Source organism: Schistosoma haematobium, chromosome 3 (assembly GCF_000699445.3).
Source record: "Schistosoma haematobium chromosome 3, whole genome shotgun sequence".
NCBI lineage: Eukaryota > Metazoa > Platyhelminthes > Trematoda > Strigeidida > Schistosomatidae > Schistosoma > Schistosoma haematobium.
Genome location: NC_067198.1, coordinates 3,308,513 through 3,316,055, shown reverse-complemented (window position 1 = coordinate 3,316,055; position 7,543 = coordinate 3,308,513).

Sequence of the window (7,543 nt, the reverse complement as noted above, 5' to 3'; positions counted from 1 at the left end):
TCATTCACGACTGATTCACATTCAAATGAAAGTGATAATAATATTTTGGGAAATAAAATTCCAATTCAATGGCGTTTCGTATCAGAGTCATACTGTAACAGTGCAAATAACAATCAGTTTGGCATAAAAATGAATAGTAAATTAAGAACAGCCAGATCGTCCATATTGAATGTAAGTTTTGTCTTTTCTGTATGTACTTTCTTTCAATTTAATATTGTGTTCTAATAGAATTGATGTTAGTGGTGATCGACTTGAACTCAGAGGCTTGATGCTAACTGGGACTTGTCAATAACACCAGCCTGTACTCTTGAGAAAGACAGTCCTGACAGTTGGACATGAATACATATCAACCAGATATGTAAACGTGAAACTCACCGGGAAACAACTGATATCCTGAAGGATGAAGAAATGTTTGGATTCTATATAGCTCCTTCTTCTTTTACAAAAAGATGGCTTGTTAAGGTGACATATCAGTTTCATTTGAGAGTGTTTGATGAAAAACTTCCCTGTAACAATACTCCGATGTGGTAGAAATATAATGTGAGCAATCATAGGATCCACAATCAGCTTCTGTGTAGGAATAGTTACAATGATGATGAAACTATAAACCTGTGTTAACTGAGATGTCGGAGTTATGATTCACACAAATCTAGATAATAGTAGGATGATTGTTGCTTCTAGTAAGATGATATTTTGTTATAAACATTGAGTGATCTGACTCCAGACGATCGATAATGGAGCAGTCGTAATTATTTCTAAGGTTTCATCTGAATCACAAGTCGGGTTTTATCTTATAATTCTCGATCTTTGATCTCATTAATTTCTGTCAAAAGTGCCATTCATTTAGAGTTTCCTCTGAACGGCGACATTAACATTATTCCACCTCGTCTTCTCTTCAGTTCATTTCAATTCGAACATGGAAATAGAAAACAATGTTATCAGTAAGGTGAATATGAACTGGTGAAACTTGGTTCTCCAAATGTGACTTGTATCCACATTGACTAATATCACAATTAAGGAAATTATTATTGATCTGTTTGAACCGCAATCGGCTTAATATTCGACTGAAATCTTTCCACTATTCAATCATGTTCTCCTGCATTTCTAACGACTCACTAATTGTGGAAAGAACTAAACTTACGTTTAACTAATACAAATTTAGTTTAGATTGATTGTCCGTATTTAATCTACACATACTCCATGTCCTTGTTCAGTCAATCAGTGATGATCAAAATAGGATCCGACACAAATATGTTTGTTTTGTCACACCTCAATGATAAACGCACTAAGAGTAAACTGACAAGATATAAATGAAAGTAGATGAAATAACATTAATAACGGCATGTTAACTGGTTGGAGGTAGTCGGTAGTTAATCGTCGGAGTAGAACTTCATGTAGGCTATCACTTGTTAGTATGAATAGAGAGGGTAGTTTCATTCTTCGTGGAACTAGTACCTCGTGTAGGATCCAAACTTGTATCAATCAGTTTCAAGATCTAAGATGCTACCAGTAAGCTATTCGGGTCACCGTTCTACTTCATTGGCCATAATTCAGGAACCATATTTTTAAATAAGAAATGCAGAGTGTGTGAATGCCTGAAGGTTTCTCATTTTGTCGTTAGTGTTTAACTTACTTAATTGGTTACATTAACTTATTCATGGATTCTTTCTAAATATAGTTTTCAAATAAAGTGAGAACAAGAAATCGTAGTTTAGATTTAACTGGTGCCACAGTTACACCTGATGTAATACGTCTACAAAAAATTAAGAATGCGTGTATCAATTTGCCAAATACCATTGATCTGGTTGATTTAGTGGCTGGAGTGACAATATCTGATGGGGGACATTTAAAAATTGGTCAGTTAACGGTAAGTCGTTTTTACTGATTTATGTACGTTTTCTTGTATCTTGATTGAACTGACGCTTAGTGTAAATAGTTCTCACAAATGAACACAGTGTTGCACAAAGCTGACTACATAAATATCTACTTAGTAAATGAGTGTTACATCCACACTTGTTTAGTATTCCTTTAACCATTGCATTTCACTAGACTTGAACTAATACAGAATGAGGACAGGAAAAGGCGTAGATGACATTCCAAACGAATGAAATTACAAAAGATACGGTAGCAAAAAGACAACACTGTTGCCTCGAAAAGGCAGTGAGTAGGAGTTCTTTGACAGTGGTTGTAAACACGTGTCCACAAAAGAACATTTCGTGCGGGAGAGAGAACATTCCTTACCACCGGTCGAATCACAGCATTTCTCCTGTTAAATAAATCAGTTACACATATTCTCCATGTGAACGTTTTTCAAACGTCTATCATGATACCTAATCGTCAATTCAAATACTTTTATGAAATCAATTTCTTCAAAGTTTTCCGATACTTTCTCTAATCATAACGGATTTGATTAGTGAATGATTTCAACAACGATCAGTGATCACAATGATTAACACGATCTTAGTGATTGTCAAGAAGATAATCGATTTTGGTTTTCAGGAGGAAATAGATTGTACGTATCGATTTCTAATAAATCAAATTTTCAAATGAATCGATATTAAATCTAAAATAATTGTGTTGCATAAATATTTACGATTGGAGAAGTTACACCACAAAACTACTGAATTAAGAGAAATACTACAACATAACTAGTTGTGGATAGCAGCAGTACACTAACGACCTCATATGGAACATTCAATTAGACGATAGACTCACTTGATCAACCATGTTGAAGTCATAGTGTAACCTGTGGGTCCAGGATTTGATCCCACCATAAATGTGTATCAGTTCATGCTATAACATTTCAGGTCATCACAACTATAGGGAATCAAATGATCCAACTACAGTAATTTGTTGGACAAAGTGAACATTGTTATTTCATTTGACGAGCCAGTTGGACTGAATTGGTTAGGGTGATCGATATTCAAAACTCTACTTTTTCTGATGATGGAACATAATAAAACCAAAGTCAACAAAAAGAAATCGTTCCAGTTGATTACCTTTCATCATTTAAACATTTTATTTATGAATTTTAAAGCTGATTAATATTATTTTACATAACTAATGTTTTAATACTTGAATGCATGATGTTGCGTACTAGTGACTAACTTCAATATGGATTTCATGGAGTTCTAGTAAAAAGCCAAGACCATTGGAGTTCGATTCGTGTCAGGTGGAGACAGTTGTCCACCTCAGACTATGGAGGAAGAGTTGCGCAATATCATGAATTGACGAAAGTTATACATGGACACCGTTGTAGGCCGGCTCAATGATCTAGAGGTCAAGCTCGATAAGGAAGGTTCTGCGTTGAAGTCTTCCATAAGGCATCGTTGATTCGCACTGCCGAGGAATGTAATACTAGAACAAAAGGGACATCCAATGCTTCAATGGTGGTTTCGTTTAGATCGATTGATGAATTCAACTATTAAAATTACTACAATCTCCACAAATTCTCATTCTGATAATAATTAATATTCTTATACCTTTATATTTCTATATTTCTAATCGTAGAATGAACAGTTCATGTCTATTCTGAATACAAACTGGAATAATCTCGACGAAATTCCACCAGTTAAAGCGAATTAATCTAATCAAACACAATGATTTATAATCTCAAAGTGTTTGTTCACATGGATCATTTACATTTAAGACAAAAATCGTCTCTTTTCTTTTTACATGAAACTGTGTTTTAAAACAAAAAAATAATCACCATTACACATTGATATATTCAAATGGATTGGTCTTTTTGTTTTGTTTTAATTGTGGTTATGGCGATTGATGATCGGTGTAGGAGAAGGTTGAAAAGAAGGACAAAGTGATCAGACTGGAATGTATTTGGTAGACAGATCCCGATTATTCGTCTAGAAGTTAAGCATCTTTGTGTGAAACCGAAGATCTTAAGTTCGAGTCACACGTGAGAGATCGTGCATGCACATTGGTAAAAAGTCTTATAATAGGATGAAATGAGCATCCACAACTCCCAGATTTTCAGTGGTTGTTCAACATCCATTGTTTCGTGATCTCATTCTAAAAACTCAACGACTTCCACAATCTTATACTGATGATTGTAAAGCGTTTGAAATATGAGACAACGAATATTCATTAGTATGATTATTTGATCGTTGGATAGATATTGTCATTTGATCAATATAATTCTATCAACATCATTAAGGTCTAGAGCAATATGATATCAGATACTACTTAGTGAATAATCAGCATACATTAAACTCTTATATGAAAGTGTGATACGTTCAGTCTTTATTACTTAGAATACAGATATATGAATGAAGTATATGCTTTTCAATAAATGCTATTCGCTTTCTATAATCATCTTATCCAAATGAATCATCCATGGAGGATTGTACGAGCATTAATCGAATTGTGTCACCGTACCGCACACCTAATGATCATTCACCAATCAATCCAGAATTTGGTCAAACGAGCGGTTGAACATACTTCTTCTTCTTCTTCTTCTAAAGTATTCCTAGTCTGATGGATATAGACAGATTGCTGATAACACGTTGCATTACTGTAAAGTCAACACATCATATTAGTCATCCTCGCAACAAAGTTTCCATTTTATTTTCTATCACAAACAATCCTCAATTCACATACTGTCATTTATAAACGATGCATTTTGTCTTAAATCTGACCACATTTTGGATGATCCATTTGGCAAAGATGGTTGTAGACACTGAAGAGAATTTATTGAAAAGTATATTCTTCATTCATTTGTATTAAAAATCCCTTAGTGATTAAAATGTATTGATTATATCCCAGTGATATCGTAACGAGCAAAGAAGTGAAATGGGGAAGACCGATTGATTGTTCAATGCAAAATACATCATTTGCACATCTTCTTTGAATCGTCTCTTACAAGCTTGATTGTTCCTTCACCCCTATTGTTATCTTGATTACTTTCGATTTTCTTCTGTCTTCTCTTCACTTTAATCCTCTCAACCTTCGGTTCGTAAACATTCCACTTCCGACTAGTGTTACATACTACTTATATCGACATACATTAGTAGCATACAACGCATCTCCGAATATTATGCATCAAAATCGAATACAGAATGTTCATAGAATTCGGTATCTTTCTGAATTTGGAAGTAGTTTATAAAGTGATTATGTGAATATTGTTGTTTAAAAGAAAAACACTGTCATATACAGACAACAGAAACTTTATGTATGATCTTCATTGTTACTTCGATAAACTTAAGTTGAGTCAAATGAACCTTGATGAAAATCCAACTTACATTTTGCTTCTAACATTTATGTAATTACTCTGAATAGTTAATTACTTTAGATGAATTCCTCATTTGTTCTCTCGATTAATATTCTGTATTACATAACTGATTTCACAGTTTATTCTTCTATTCTACTAGATGTTTAACGTTAGTTTTCCCTCATTCACGGCCACTTCTGGCTAATTATTGTACAAATGTTATTTTCTATTTTATTGGTACGTTGTGGTCGAGTTGGTTGGTATATAAACAGATTATGTCTGAAATACAATGATTCATATCTCAGAGGCTGAAACTTGCGTTCTGGACTCAACTGGCTGGGCTAGACAGGAAATCAGGGCCAACCAAAACTCTAGGCCGTTCTTACGGGTTTTACGCGTTTCTGATCCGATCGATAAGACACTGATCTCTAATCTTTCAGTCAAAGACACAACAATTGGCACGGGTTAAAAATCGATCCAAGTTCAAGTCTCAACAGCATGTACCTCCATTCTAGTGTTGATTCCCACCCTGGAATTCAAAGCTATTAGTATTAGCTTCAAACGCCCTGGAGATAATGGACTAAGCTCTTGAAACAAAAATTATTAAATTCGATTTTGATGGAGTTTTGTTCTCTGAGCTGGATGGTTTGGTCATAGAGCTTTCATCGTTCTTCTGAACAACGTCATCAGCACAAACTTCAGATAGAAGTGAAGCGTTTGAATCTCTCCATATGTGGTTCACAGCTAGTCCTCTACACCTCGATGTTGATTGCATTTTGTTGACCTTATATTTGAACATTGTTTACTTCGTTGTTTTCGTTGTATGATCCATCGGTTTGATTTTCGTTCTCATATTTGTGCATAATTTTCCTGATTGGTTGATTATTTAGGTCGATTTCAATGTGCTTGTTGATTGCTGATTGATCTGACTGCCAAGCTCATAAAAATTCTCTGATGTTTTTGGAATTTCTTCTATCCAAGATTTCCACACTTTTCCAGTGAAATAAGTGTCAGCACTTGTCCACGTGTATTGATATAAGTGAGGACATTTCCTCACAAACATAGGAACAAAAATCAAACCAATGGGAGACACAGTCAAAACAAGGAAGTAATTAATGACGAATTTAAGGTCAATAAAAACCAATCAACATCGAGGTGTACAGGATAAGCTTTGAACCACATATGGAGAGATTCTAACGCTTCACTTCTATCTGAAGTTTGTGCTGATGATGTCGTTCAGAAGAACGATGAAAGCTCTATGACCAAACCATCCAGCTCAGAGAACAAAACTCCATCAACATCATCCACCTGAGCTACAAATCCTCTCCACCATCTTAATAAATTCCAGTCCCGACGTGAACACCAACACCAGGATAGAGGTAGATCCAACTGACGAATCCCAAAGTGTATTAAACTCGCATCTTGGATTCCGCTCCTAACTATTATCCATCTTTACTTAACCACTGATCTGTGTATCGGAAAATAGTGTATTTTTTGTTTCAAAATGACAATTACAAACAACCGAAAATTAAGAAGCATTGTACAGTAGCTTCGTCCAAGTTTAGTGCTATTCAAAATTGTATCACAATGATAGAACATTGGATCAAACCCAATACCTTTATTATGCGTAGTGCTCACATTGTTCATGATTCACACCGATAATTTTCGGTCAGTGTGATAGACAGAACAACCATCGTTCACCTTCATAAGAAGTAATTTGTTTCACTTCCGACAACTCGCTAAAATATCTCTAAGATTTTTGTGGGAATTAGTCAGCAGTGAATACGCGTCTGTTGGTATGAGGGAACGTTTATGATTGCGTATAATGTAGGTAGTAGAATACGACCCAGTGATTCGGAGATATTGTAATTCCCAGGTATCCGGATATCTCAGGTTCCTTAGCTGTAATGTATCTTGAGCGCCTATTGCTAAAGGATCTCATACTTGGATGAAACAACCAGTTTTTGGTAACTGAGTTTGTTGGACTATGAACATTTAAAAAATGAACTACTCTGAACTTGATTAGATAATGATGAAAGTGATGGAGCGACAAGTAACATATGCAAATGTAAATTCAACTGTCGAATAGATCCTCCTGAGTTCTGTCTAAAAATATTTACCATTACAAACTTTCTTCAGCTAAACACCATACGAACGAGTGAGTACTGTTGAGCTATTTCATATCTAACACGCTATTACTCAGTGACGCGTACACACGACCTTTCTGGGGGTCAAATCCACCATTGTGAAGTTATTAAACTCCACTGATCTATTATTCATTTACCCCGCTTATACAACGCCGTTTCTTTACCTATAAAT